A 15,718-nucleotide genomic window follows, 5' to 3' on the forward strand; every position below is an offset into this window, starting at 1 on the left:
GTGCCTTACCTCCAAAATTCTTGTTATATGAGTATTCAAGCAAGGTTTCTATTATCTTTGCCGGAAAAAGCACCCTAAAGGATTCAATAAGCACTTAAATGTGAGTGTGGGGAGGAGACGTCAAGGGGAGTGGTCACAACTGTTCTAAGAACTATAAAAACTTCATTCAACAGCATGGAATCTACTCCGAGAGCACCAGACGCACAGTTCATTCAGGTATGCATAGAACTGTTCCTCATTCCCTCCCAACCCCAGGCTCCAAAACTGTCAAAACAAAGAGCCCCCAATTCAGACCTTTTGTTGTTAAAGATATGGAGCACTATTATGAGGTCACAGTCACATCAAGCAGGAGTCTCCATCCCCAGCACCAAGAGACAGCTGTCATCAGTGAAGGACCCCGCAGCACCTGGCATGGGAGTTCCAGGCATTCCCCATAAAGCAGGGCTTGAAGGATTTGCACTTGGTCAGAAAATCATTTTTTAAATTAAATGAAAATATTTATTTTGAAGTAAGTGTAAATTCAGATGCAGTTACAAGAAATAATACAGGCAAATCTCACACACATTTGTCCAGTTTCTCCAGCATTCATGTCTTGAAAAGCTATGGTACAATGCCACCAGGATGTGGATGTTGATACAGTCAAGATTCTGAGCAATTCCATCACTACAACCATGCCTCCTATTTCATTTTTTAGTAGGATCCATGTCCCTCCCCACTGCTCCCATCCTTAACCCCTGGCAAGCACTAAGCTGCTCTCCATCAATATAATTTTGTCAGTTCAATAACATTGAATAAATGGAATCACACAGTGTGTAACCTTTTGGGATTGGCTTTTTCTTTGTTTTATATATTTCTCTGGATATTCATGTAAGTTGTTGCTTGCATGAATAGTTCATTCCTTTTTATTGCTGAGTACAATTCCACGGTGTAGATATACCATGGTTTGTTTAACCATTCACTTGCTGAAGAATATTTGGGCTGTTTCCAGTTTGGGGTTATTACAGATAAATCTGCCATGAACATTTGGCTACAGGTTTTTGGGTGAAATGAAAATAAATTTTCACTTCTCTGGGATAAATGCCCAGGATTGTAATTTCTTGTTGGTATGATAGTTGAGTGCTTAGTTTTTTAAGAAATTGCCCAGCTATTTGCAAAAGTAGATGTGCCATTTTACATTCCTACCTGTCATACATGCGACCCAGTTTCTCTGCATCCTCATCAGCATTTGATGTTGCTGGTATTTTTTTATTTTAACCATTCCTATATGTGTAGAATGATCTCTCTCCTGTGGTTTTAATTTACGTTCCCTCATTGGCCAATAGTGTTGAGAACAGCTTCTTATGTGCTGATTTGCCATCTACATATTCTATCCAGTGAAATTTCTATTCATGACTTTTGCCATTTCTAATAATTTTGGGGGGTTTTCATTGCTTTTGGGTTTTGAGAGTTATAACCTTGTTTCAGCTATTATATTTATTTTATTTTTCTATATACATTTTAGAATAATATTGTCTATATCTACAAAAAATCTCACTAAGATTTTGATAGGAATTGTGTACATGTATATAAATTTGGGTAGAATTGGCACCTTTACTTTGTTGAGTCTTTCAATTCATAAACATGGTATGTCTCAATTTATTTAGATCTTCTTTGACTTCTTGCATCAGTGTTTTGTAGGTTTCTCTATACAGTGCATGTTTTGTGTATATTTTTGTAGTTTTGTATCTTTAATTTTGTAGTCCACATGGTAGTACAAAGAAATATTAGTATGAAGAGATATTATTAGTATAGAGAAATATAATCGATTTTTGTATGTTAATCTTGCATCCTGTGAACTTGAATTCACTTAGTTCTAAGAGTTTTTTTGTAGACTCCTTGATTTTTCTAAGGAGACAATCCTGCCATCTGTAAAGAGGAAGAATTGTGAATTTTTTCCTTTCTGGTATACATGCCTTTGATTGTCTTTTCCTGCCTTATTTCAGTGACTATACCTTCCACTGCTATGCAGGATTAGAGCAGTGAGAGCAGACATGCTAGGCTTCTTCCCAGTCCCAAGGGAAAGCAAGCTGTCTTTCACCACTAGTATGTCAACTGTAGCATTTTTGTAGATGATCTTCATATGAGATTTTAAAAGTGTTCCTGTATTCCTATTTTTCTGAGAGTTTTTATCCTGAATGAGTGTTAAGTTTTATCAAATGCTTTTTCTGAATCTATGCACATGATAGTGTGATTTTTCTTCTTAGCCTGTTAATAGGGCATATAACCTTGGTCAGTTTTTGAATATTGAACAGCCTAGCCTCCACACTAGGTTATGGTATATAATTCATTTTATACATTTCTTATTTTGATTTGTTGATATTTTGTTAGGATTTTTGAGTCAATATTTAAGGAGGATAGTGGTCTGCAGTTGCTGTTGTTTTGTTTCATCTGGTTGTGATTTCAGTATGATGAATTGTGTAGGGTCTTTTCCTCTCCTATTTTCTGGAATAGGTAGTTTAAAATTTATACTAATTCTTCTTTAAAGGTTGGATAGCATTCTTCATGGAAACCCTCTGCCTCAAGATTTCTGGAAAGGAGTAGAGGTTTAATTACAAATTAAATTTTCTTAATATTTAAAGGGCTATTCCAATTACATATCTTATAATAGGTGAATTGTAGTGATTTTTTTTTTCAAGAAACTGGTCCTTTACATCTACATTGTAAAATGTGTATGTGTGTGTGTGCGTGTGTGAGTGTAAAATTGTTCATTTTATACCTTTATTATCATTTTGATACTGCAGAGTCTATAGTAGGTGTTTTCTAACACGAACCTCAAAACTCTTAGAGCTGTTACCCATTACTCAGTTCCAAAACCACCTCCACATTTTTGGGTACTTGTTATAGTAGCAGCCCACTCATTAGTACCAAGTTTTGTCTTAGTCCATTCGGACTGCTGTAACCAAAAAACATATAGTGAGTGGCTTATGAACACCAGACTTTTAACTGATCACAGTTCTGGAGGCTGGGGAGGCCAAGATCAAGGGACTGGCCGACTCGGAGTCCGGCGAGGACCTGCTTCCTGGCTCACAGATGGCACCTTCTCACCCCATCCTCACATGATGGAAGGGACTCTCGGGGGCCTCTTTCATAAGGGCACTAATCTTATTTATGAGGGCTCCAACTCTCCTGATCTAATCACCTCCCAAAGGCCCCACTTCCTAATACCATCACTTTGGGAGTTAGGTTTCAACACAAGAACTTTGGAGGGACACAGACATTCAGACCACAACATCAGGGAACTTGCCACAGCTCCCACAGGTCCTGAGGCCCCTAGCCTGTCACCTTCTTCTCTCCACCTTTGAGTCTTCCTTTGTTTGTTTGATGTATAATGTCCATTGCATCTAGTTGCTCTTGGTGAGAGGAATAGGGAAAGCACATCTAATTCACCTTCCAGGAAGCACAAGTGCCACTCTAGTATCTCAACCTCTCTGCAGCCACATCAGGTCTGAACAAAGAAGATGGCCTCTTTCCAGACACCTCAAGCTAAAGAAGGGTTCTGAAGCCACCTGCACAGCTCACTGCTGTGGCCTCTCTCAACCCTGTCCTCAGTTCTCTAACTGTCTTGATAGGACACCATTTCTGGTTTGATTTTAGATTGATTATTTGGTTTGTTTTGTTGTTTTTTTCAGAGAGGATCATGTCATTTCTCAGAAGTAAGGACTTAATATTTCCCAAGTCTCAGAATGAATTCCCAGTATTTTTAGTAACACAGAGGCATTAAATAAATAAGTTAATTCAACTAAGCTATCCTAAATAAATAATTAATTAATAATAATTCAGTCTAGTTACCCTAAACAAATAAGTTACCTAATTCATAAATAAAAGAAATGAATAATAAGCACACAAATAAATACTCAGCTAAGCTACCCTAGATCTCAGGCCACCCATGATATTGATCAATGCATATTAGTGAACATTAAAGTGTTAATGTGGCAGCACCAGGCTACCTCTTTTTACTTCTGTGTAAGCATTCCAGGTGCTTGTATAAAGGCATTTTAGTTTCCACTAAAATATCACCAGTGAACAGCTTATATGATTGTCCCAATGGAAATGACCTCTCAATAGCATAAATCTCACCTCCTGAGTGGAGGGTTATCCCTGATGTACAGGAGAGAGAAATGTTCCAGCATAATTCCAAGTATTTCCTCAGAGAGTCAGTGGCCCCATCCTAAAGTGTATGTGAACAAGCTTAGAAAAAGAATGCAATTTGACAAAGAGGTTTTTGATTCTCAAGGTGTTAGGCTCTACAGAAGAGAATTTTAAAAATATAACAATTGGTGCATACCTGAGGTTACCAAGATAAAATCTCCTAGGGACTAACCATTTGCTGAGTGCATTTGAATGTGCCCGCCCCGGTGTGCTGAGGGAAATACAAGTGCATTGCAGAGAAAAGCCTTCCTGCCCATCCTTGCTCCTGGGCCCCTGTCAGCAGACTGAAAGGGTCCCCTTGGAAATGTCAGCTCTGCAGCCACTCAGGGTTTTTTGTTCCATGGCACTCCCAGTCGTTCACCAAAAATAGAAGGAGGTGGTTAGACATAGTGGCTCACACCTGTAATCCCCAGCACTTTGGGAGGCAGAGGCAGGAGGATTGCTTGAGGTCAGAAGCTTGAGAACAGCCTGGGCAACATGGGGAGACCCCATCTCTACAGAAAATATATATATATATATTAATAGCCAGGCATGGTGGCATGTGCCTGTAGCATGTGCCCAGTTACTCAAGAGGCTGAGGTGGGAGGATCACTCAAGCCCAGGAGGTCGAGGTTACAGTGAGCCACAATTACTGCACTCCAGCCTGGGCGACAGAGCAAGACCTTGTCTCAAAGAAAAAATAGAAGGAGTCATGGGGACTTGGGCTGGACTCAGAAGGATTCCTCTTCTGAATCATTCCTTCCCAGGCAACTGCTTTTCAGAGGATATTAGAATTCACCAGAATAAATGGTTCCCAAATCTTGCTGAAGTTGGAATCACATCTGGAGCGTTTAAGAAATACACTTTCAGGGGACACTTCCCAAACATGCTTATGAATCACACTCTCCTACGCCAGGATTTAGGAGTCTTTATTTCTCAAAAGTGTCCACGGCATTTCTAATGAGCCAGGGAAGGTGTGGAGGCCACAGGCATCACCTGATTCCTTTATCTTTACTATAGTTACCAGCAAAACCTACAAGCAAAAACTGGCTCCAGACTCCAGGGTTGCTTTTTCCTCCTCTCACCCCGCGACTCACAAGACACAGTGACAAGGGTTCACTGTCAGAGCCCAGAGAGTTCTCTTGAGAAGAGGGGTGGAGGGGCTCACTGATTGGCCGTGGAGGGTTAAAGAGGTAAGAATGCAGCTCTGCCCAAAGGCCACTGCTTCGTAAAGCAGCATATACTTTGTGACGCTAGCACACAGCTCTGGAAACAAGAAGTTTCTGGGCGAGTCAATTTAAATCTGACACGAAGCAGTCCTTGGAGACAGAGCCTTGGTCAGCTTCATAGGGCAGAATAACTCACTGGCCACTCAGATAAGACCCTGGGGAAAAGGAAAGGAGAAAGATGTGGGTGGGAGCAGCACCCCCCGGGGCTGTGGACAAGGAGTAGGAATTATGGTTTCCACAGTTGGCTCAGCCTCCAGAAAGCAGGGTCTGGCAGGTATGTGGCTTTTTATCTGCATTCTACTGCCCAGTAGAAATGTCCAGGGGAAAGTCTGCTTTACAAAGAGCAAGTTGAATTTTCCAGCCGTGGATGTGAGTGAAAGCTTTTCTCGCTCTCTCTTTTTTTTTTTTTTTTTTCTTTCTGGGTTCCATGGAAGAGTCTCCAGAGCACAGATTCTTATCCAAGCAAGAAAAAGAGAGTGTGTGAGAGGCCTTCACGAGCAAGGCCTGTGGGTTTGGGCCAGGAACAGGAATTCCCCTCACAGACACTGAGTCGGCAGCCTGAGACAGGAGTGGCGGCTCCACAGAAAGCCACTCTGTTCACTGCCACCAAGGACTGCTTGCAGGGCACACACACACAGCTGCGGAAAGAAGGGATATTTGAAAAGAGTGTTTTTTTTCCCTAGAATACACAGTGCTCTTATTTCCTTAGGGGTGCAGTAAAAACTAGCCATGAATAGATGGCCAAACGCAGCTAAGAGTCAGCAAGGATGTTTATCTCTACAGCCTGGGGCTGCTGGGATGGGTCGCTGGGACAAACTTTGAATATGTCAATAAATCATAATGAAAGATTAAAATAAGAAAGAATTTGCTAAACATGTCTGGAAGGAGGCTTTTATGCTGCTATTTTTTCCCTACCAACTGCTGCTCAGAGACTTCACTAGGCTTTTTGAATGCAACAGAAAATGTGTATGTGTTGGAGGTAGGAGGCAAAATAAAGGGGTGGGGAGGCAGTTCATACTTGGAGCTTTGGTTTACATGGATTTTTGAGGTCAAAGAAAATCCAGTTGCTAAATCTAAGTGCAGATGTTATATTAAAATTAAACAAACAAAAAAACAAGAACCTATCCTCAGAATATGTGAATTCTTAGCAAAAGGATCTATTGCAATACATCATTTGTTTTCTATTTCATTAAAATTTAAGAATCAGTTTTCTTTTAGAAAGCAGAAAAAAACCCATCAATCATTTCAAAAATTATGAAATATCCTTATGAGTACAGGAACTGTTGGATAACCGTGGGCTCTAAGAAGCCAGCAACTATCCCAGTGCACAGGAACACATGCCCCAGGCCCTCTGTCTCCTTTATTGTGAGAGAAAAATACCCTATTTGCTTCAAGCAGGAGGTTGAGCAGAACAAGAGTGAGAGGCCTTCTCTCACTTAGGAGCCATCTTTTCCTGAAAGCTGGCCTAACCCCCCTTGAACACCCAGCATAACGTCTACCTCAGGCAGCCAGCCTCCATGGGCAACCTGGGCCTGGCTGACCTCTGAATCCAGGGGCAGCAGACAGGTAGGTGTGGTGCTGTGTCCTCCATTGAAATGGGCTGTCTCAGAATCCTAAGTTATGAGCCGAACCCGAATTGTGTCCCCTAAAAACGCACATGTTGAAGCCCTAACCCCCAGATCCTCATGCTGTGACTGTATTTGACAGGGCCTTAAAGGAGATAGTTTAGGTAAAATAACGTCATTAAGGTGGGTCCTAATTCAATATAACTGGTGGGTTTGGTTTTTGTTTTTTGTTTTTTTGAGACAGAGTCTCACCCCATTGCTCAGGCTGGAGTGCAATGGTGCGATCTCTGCTCACTGCAACCTCCACCTCCCAGGTTCAAGCGATTCTCATGCCTCAGCCTCCCGAGTAGCTGGGATTACAGGCACGCACCACCACACCTGGCTAATTTTTTTTGTATTTTTATTAGAGACAGGGTTTCACCATGTTGGCCAGAGTGGTCTCGAACTCCTGACTTCAGGTGATGCACTCACCTTGGCCTCCCAAAGTGCGGGGATTACAGGCATGAGCCACTGCACCTGGCCAGCTGGTGTTTTTATAAGAAGTGATGAGGAGATGGGTATACACAGAGGGAAGACCATGTGAAGACACAGGATAAGACGGCCATCTGCAAGCCACAGTGAGAGGCCTCGGGAGAAACCAATCCTGCTGACACCTTACCCTTCAACTTCTGGCCTCCAGAACTGTGAGGAAATGCATTTCTGTTGTTTGAGCCCCTCAGTGTGTGGTGCTTTCTTATGGCAGCCCTTGTAAACTAATACAGCTTCTCATGCCTCAATGACACATACATTCACGCCTTGAGCAAAAGAGGAACTCAAAGCCTGTTTGTTGGTATATCAGTTTCAATTAACCCATGGGAAGCCAGGAAAAAAGACACACCCCCCCCCAAAAAAAATGAAAAACCAGAAAGAAAAATAAAATAGCAGGCTTAAGTTTAACAATTCAATAATTACATTAAATTTAGTTTAAGTAGTCTAAATATATGATTTAAAAAAGACAGGCAGGGCACAGCAGTCACACCTGTAATCCCAGCACTTTGAGAGTCTGAGGCAGAAAGATCACATGAGGCATGAGTTTGAACCAACCTGGGCAACATAGCAAGACCCCATATCTATAAAAAATTGTTAAAATTAGCCAGATGTGATGATATGCACCCACTGTTCCAGCTACTGACAAGGTTGAGGCAGGAGGATTGCTTGAGCCCAGGAGTTTCAAACTGTAATGAGCTATAGTCACTGTACTCCAGCTAGGGCTACAGAGGAAGACCCTGTCTGAAATAGTTAATTAATTAATTAAAATATATTGGCAGAGTGGATTACAAAAACATAACCCAAGTATGTACTGCCTACAAGAAACTCACTTCAAATACGATCGTATAAGTAAATATAAATAATAGGATGGAAAGGATATGGCACACAATCATTAATTAAAATAAAGGAGGAACAGCTATATTAATATCAGATAAAGTTGACTTCAGAGCAAAGAAAATGACCAGTTACAGAGAAGAACGTGACATAATGACAGAAGTGTCAAGCTACCAGGAGGCATAAAATTTCTCAATGTGTGTATCAAACAACAGAGATGCATGTTACATGAAGCAAAATCTGATAGAACTGAAAAAAGAAATGGCAAACCCACAATTGCAGTGGGAGATTTCAACACATACCCTGCCTCAATATTTGATAGAACAACTAGACAGAAAACCACCATGAATATGGAAGAACTCCATACCATCTACCAACAAAATCTAGTCACCACACCAAGGGAGACCATATCTTCCATCAGAAAACAAAACAAAACAAATTTAAAAGAATTGACATCATACAGCATGTCACTTACAATGGAACCAAAGTAGAAATCAATAACGGAAAATTATCTCCAAACTCTTGAAACTAATGACTACACTTTTAAATAATCCGTGGGTCAAAGAGGAAATCTCAGAAAAAGTAAAAAATACGTCAAACTAAATGCAAATGAAACAGCAACACATTATAGACATAGAGTGTGTATCATAGGTCATTGAAGACTCAGAAGGATGGGTGGGTGCAAGAGGTGACAGGTGACAAATTACCTCCTGGGTACAATGTACACTATTCAGGTGCTGGTTACACTAAAAGCCCAGACTTCACCACTACAAAATATATTCGTGTGACAAAACTGCACTTGTACCTCTTATATTTATACAAATTTTTTAAAAGAAGAAAAAAAGAGAAAAAATGTGAGACATAGCTAAAACAGTGCTGGGAAGGAAATTTATAGCACTAAATGCTTATATTAGAAAAGAGGGAAAATTTCAAATCAATAAGCTCCCATCTCAAGACCCTAGAAATCTAAACACAGAGAAAGCAGAGGGAAGGAAAATAATGGAAAGGAACAGAAATCAATGAAATTAAAAACAGAACAAAAATAGAGAAAATCAATAAAACTAAAAAAGCTTTTCTTTTGAAAATATCAACAAAATCGACAAACCTTTAGCAAGATTTACAGAGAAAAAAAGAAAGGACACAAATTATCAACTATCAGGAATGAAATAGAGACTATAACTGTAGACCCTGCAAATAATAAAATGATAATACAGGAGTAAAATGAACAACTCTGCACAGAAAAATTTGACAACTTATATGAAATGGACAAATTCCTTGGCACAAACTACTACAACTCAACCATATGAAATATCTAATTTGAACAGCCTTATAACTAGTAAAAAAATTCTATTTGTAACCAAAAGTATCCTAAAAAGGTAATCGTAGACACAGTTTCCATGGAGAATGCTACCAAACACTTAAGAATCAACAGCAGTTTCATATAATCTCCTCCAGAAAAAAGAAGGTACCAAGTCATTCCCAGGCAGAGAGAACCACTAAGTCTGAGCAAATGCCAGGATCCAAGAAGACATAGGACCCCTGAGCCTCTCAGTTTCAGAACACACTGAGCTGAGCCACTGCTAACTGAAAGTAATCAGTGTGTGTTCAGAAAGACCAATAATAAATGTATACGATTACTATTTGTCAATTAAAAATAAAACTTTTAAAAATACAGATGAAGAACAAGATACAGATCATCTCCAACTCATGATGATTTGATTTTTTTGACCTTACAACAGGCTTATTGGGGTGGAGAATGCATTTTGACTTGCAATATTTTCAACTAACGATGAGTTTATGAGACATAACCCCATCAAAATTAAAATAGGGCCTGGTAAGCATTTCAAAGTGAGTATATGCATAAAAATAATAAGAAAACAGAGTAGTCAGTGATAGGGTCTAAATAATAAATATTTTGGATTATAATACTTTTTTTAATTTTATTATTATTATACTTTAAGTTTTAGGGTACATGTGCACAATGTGCAGGTTAGTTACATATGTATACATGTGCCATGCTGGTGTGCTGCACCCATTAACTCGTCATTTAGCATTAGGTATATCTCCTAATTCTATCCCTCCCCACCTCACCCCACAACAGTCCCCGGAGTGTGATGTTCCCCTTCCTGTGTCCATGTGTTCTCATTGTTCAATTCCCACCTATGAGTGAGAACATGCAGTGTTTGGTGTTTTGTCCTTGCGACAGTTTGCTGAGAATGATGGTTTCCAGTTTCATCCATGTCCCTACAAAGGACATGAACTCATCCTTTTTTATGGCTGCATAGTATTCCATGGTGTATATGTGCCACATTTTCTTAATCCAGTCTATCGTTGTTGGACATTTGGGTTGGTTTCAAGTCTTTGCTATTGTGAATAGTTCCGCAATAAACAAACGTGTGCATGTGTCTTTATAGCAGCATGATTTTGGATTATAATACATTTTAACCAAATTTTGTGTCAGTTCTTTCAAGTAATTGCACATCCAGTAATTTGAACTGTTAGTTCACAAGAAGCTAAGGAGTAATTAATTCTACACTGTACTTAATGACATTGATTTGAATATAAGGCATATACAGAAGAACACAAAAATGTTATCTTTAATATGCTCTATGTCAGCTTCAAACCCTGCTTGTATTATGAATTTAAAGCAAGTAAGTCTTCAGATATATTACAAATTTAAATTGTAGCCAAGCTAAGGTATGTGATAAGATGGAGTGTAATGATGCATTGCAGCTATAAACACAAATAAAATTTTTGTTTGTTTTAAAAAAGATAATTCCTTGCTACCAAGGAAGGTCAAGTCTAAACATAATATTAAATGTGATAAAGTATACAAAGGAAACAAATACGCTCATACACCAATACATGGTTATTTTTCAGACACTTGGGTTCTACTGTTCACCTTTAACTTCTCTTTGCAGAAAGAAGCCTGCTTTATAATGCATATAATATAAATTAAATCTGCACCTAAGCTAAAAGAAACAAAGGCAGTCTACAAACCAGACTCAGAGCAGAACCTGGTGCTCAGATCACAGCACATACACATCTGCTAAAGACACCCTGCAGTGGGGCGTGTGGAAACAGAACATACGCTTTCCCCAAAAAACCATGTCCACATCCATCTTCCCAGGGAAATAGCTTTCCAGGGACCGCGGGCTGATAAGAAATGGCAAGTGATAAATGGAGCACTAGCATCAAAGGACAAATGGCCCCCTGAGGATGGGAAAGCCAGTACAATGTTGATGGAAGTTATGCAGGCAAATGCATGCCTGCCAAAAACATCACACACACACACACACACACACACACACACACGTGCATACATGAAAGTATACATGTGTACACACATGCATGCACACACACGGCATAAAAACCATCATCAGTACATTTGGGCAGGATACCATAGCCCCTCCGAAGTTAAAGATAGCCTTTTCTAGCTTGTAATAGTGAGCACCTCACTAATCACTCTGAGCTTCACTTTCCTCAAATGCAGAACAGAGAAAATAATAGTACCTACTTCTTAGAGTCCTCATGAGGATTAAATGCTTTAGTACATATAAAATGCTGAGAACAGTGTCTAGCATATAGTAAGCACTTGCAAAAAGTTAGCTTGTTCTTAGAACAAAATGTTCATTGTTCCTTGCCACCTTACTGATGTCTACCCTTTACCTCCAACTTTTTACCTGTTAAAACAAGAATCCGTGATTACAAATGCTGCTAAATTCCAATTAGGCAAGCTCAAAGTTTGTTCTTAGGACAAATCCTTAGCCTTAGCCAACGTGTCCAGTTTCTCAGCTGTGTTTTCAGATGCCTACTCCACACTAACAATTCCAACTTTAGGAAAGGAAGAGGGGAAGCCCCTCCTGCTGGTCTCCAGGTCCCCTTTACCCCGGGCATGACAAACCCGGCCACAGCAGGAACGAGGAAGCCGGTGCTGGCATTCCCAGAGGCCACCCTCCTCCTGCAGCAGCCCCTGAGTGTTGGCCTGGTGCAGATGCTGACAGCGCCAAGGTTCCTCTGGGAAAAGCCCCAGCTGTTTTCGAAACAAAGTCCTTCCTGGTGGTGAAGAAAGTCCATATTAGTAGAAGCATGGGAGGGCTGCCTCTTGGCTCTTCCTTTAGAATCTCTCCCAGTTATTTTTAGGAGTTCTTCCTCCCTGTGGGTAGTATTCCCAGGGTGAGACCTCTGACTTCATGCCTTCTGGACGTTCTGGATCATGTGGGAACTCAGCGGCCACAGAGGGTCTCTTGGACCGCTCAAGCTCTCTGGACACATGGGTGGGGTGGAAGTCCCAGCCCTGCCACATAGGCCTTCTTGGAATGCCCCTACCCCCCTCCTTACCTACAGTGCTGCCCAGAATTAAGTGCAGTAATGGGTAGAAGGTCTTTCCCGGCGCTGGCAGAGTGAGCCATACAGGTCATCTGTTTAGTGGTAGTATTCTGCCTGCCACCAGTCAGAGTTCCTTGTCACATAGTGTTCATTCAGTCAATCTATTCCCAGTAATTTTTGGAGATTCTGTAAAATAGTTGGCCAAAACCTGAAGAAGGTATCTTGACTAGAATTCACAGAACCACACGGTTGGGTCCTGGTTCATTCTAACCTTGTCAGCCTCCTTTACTCTTGCAGTAGAAAGCTGTCAAGAGGACCACGGTGGTTCCCCCAACCCCTCTAAAGTGGCCACTCCTACCAACCAGAGGTGCAACTTCTGTACTCCTTGAGTCTGGGCTGGCCTTGTGACTTGTTTCAACAATTAGAATGTGAGGTCTTCAGAAGCCTTCAAGGGGCCAGTAGAATCCACTCAGGGTCGTTCTGCTGTTGCAATGCCCATGGAAAGAAGGCCGAGCTGACTTCCTGGAAGATGAGGGTGATACCTGGTGAGAGAGACCAAGGCCAACCAGCACGTGTCCTGATGGAGCCATCTTGGGCCATCTGGCACCTGTGGAGCCTCTGTTCACTTGAGACCAGGAGAAAGACTGCCTGGATGAGCCGAGCCCAGATTGCCAACCCACAGAGTTGAGAGCTAATAACTGACTGTGGTTTTAAACCACAGTGTAGGTGATTTGTTTTGTAGAAATAGATAACCAGTACAACTGCACCTCAGGCACAAGGAGGCCTTCCCTGACCTCATCTGAAACTGCAACCATTTTCCCTAACATTTTCATTTTCCTTCCTTAAGGCTGCTCCTTGACCCCACAGCCCTCACCACTATCTCACATTGTACATGTTTCAACTCTGGTTGTTTATGTCTGTCTCAGGCAGAAGAATTCCATGAGGGAAGTTTTCATTGGCTAGGTCCTGGAATACTACCCGCACTGTAAACTGTATTCGCTGGGGAGAGATCCAGCGACAACCTAGTGGCTTAAAACAGGTAGGCAGGGCAACAGTTTGGATACTCAACCCTTCCAAATCTCATTTTGAAATGTAACCCTATTGTGGGGGTGGCGGGAGGTGAGGCCTCATGGGAGGCATTTGGGTTATGGGCGGAGGCATTTGGGTTATGGGGCGGACCCCTTGTGAATAGATGAATGCCCTTCCTGAAGGTGGGGAGTGAGTGGATTCTGCCTCTGTTGGTTCGTGCCAGAGCTGGTTGTTCGTGCCAGGGCTCAGACCCAAGGTGAGCCCGGCGCCTCCCGCGCTCTCCGGCGTCCTCTGTCGCCATGTAAAAAAGAGCCCGGCGCCTCCCGCTCTTTCCTGCATCCTCCATAGTCATGCAATCTCCGCACACACCGGCTCCTTTCCCACCACCGGGAACGGGAGCAGCCCGAGGCCCTCCCCAGATGCCCGATCTTCCAGCCAGAGGAATCATGAGCCAAGTAAACATCTTTGCTTTATAAATTACCCTGTCTCAGGTATTCCTTTTTGCAACATTAAACAGACTAGGACAAGTAGCTATATCCTCTCAGACCCAAGGTAAGTGTCCCAGGCCGGCAGGGGGCTCTGTGCCATGAGATTCTTCAAGGACTGGAGCTCTTGCATCTAAATTCTCCACCATCCCCTGCATGGTTGAGGCTGAGTGACAGGAGACACTCTCGTCTCAGTTCGTGGGGGAGTGAATCTGCTTCAGTGTTTCACATCACAGGCCCTGGGGTGCACAGATCCATTTGTTCCTATAGCCATCTGTATGCACAATACAGGCTGAGCCAGGGCCTGGCAGGGCATTTGTATGCCCAGCTATAAGCCTATGACTGGTGAGAGAAGAGATTTTGAATATCAGAAACAGACTTGGCCCCAGTTCCATCAGAAATTAATAGCTTTTCCAGGAATTGTGCTTGTGGAACTTGCACCAAAATAATTAACATTGAAATTTAAAATAAAAAAGGAGAAATAGATGATATACATGCACCCCTCTTTCTAGGGCTCCTTAGGTTTAACTGAGAGACATGATGGATTAGCTGGTGGGGTCTACCAAAAGCCAGTAGATAGAGGTCTAGCCAAACATCAGAAAGGAGAAAACAAGCATCCAATCTCAATTAGACAGGAAAGCAGGAAGAGAGAGACAGCCCCGGGGCTGGGGTGAGCAGCAGGGCCCTTCCCAGTTCAAGCCCAACTTTGCCACTGGCTGGCTGGTTTGTGAACTAATCAATTCACCATTCTGATCATTGGCTTCTTTCCCTAGAAAAGCAGGAAGTAGCTTCAGAGGGTATTGTTGAGGATGAAATTAAGTAATGACCAGTGAAAGCAGACTGGAACCCAGAAGGTGGCATAAACATTGGAAAGGACCTGGACCAATGTGGGGAGGCACACAGCAACCAGCTAAGGGCGAATTTGGTCCTGGGGAAATACACATTTCTCAGAATTAGCAAATTTTCCTTAAGATGGCAGTCATCCTTATTATTACTACTCGGTGATAAGAAGAAAAATAAATGTAGGGCATTTCATGACCGCCATAGAGGTAACACTTGGATGATTTTACAGTTTGTTTTCTTTTTAATGCAGCTATAAATGTAAGCACAGGTACTACATTTACTTGAAGCACTCACACACAGAGACCTGGTATGCTTAAAGGTCCATAAGCCCAAAAGGAAAAAGAAAAGGGAATACCTCCAAACAATTACATCCAAAAGATGGCCCAAGAAATCAAAGGTGGCATGGGAAGGAGGAGTACTGACCATGCCCAACCCACTGTCTACACTGAAGAAACCCTACAGCCTGTTTATGAAAAGGAAATGGTAACAGCCACTACAGAGCCAACTGCAGTGAAGACACTCATCACGGAGACACTGTGGCTTAGTTTAAGTAACAATTGTTCAACGACTGTTAGAAGAATAACCCCCAAAGTACTGTAAAGTATATTTGTTTACACAAAACTCACAATTCTGCTATTAAGGCTGGCATTATTTTGAAAGCACAGCCTTACAGAATATCTTATGTGAAGACCCAAGCAAGGAAGGGGAG

Source organism: Gorilla gorilla, chromosome 7 (genome assembly GCF_029281585.2).
Source record: "Gorilla gorilla gorilla isolate KB3781 chromosome 7, NHGRI_mGorGor1-v2.1_pri, whole genome shotgun sequence".
NCBI classification, from domain to species: Eukaryota; Metazoa; Chordata; class Mammalia; order Primates; family Hominidae; genus Gorilla; species Gorilla gorilla.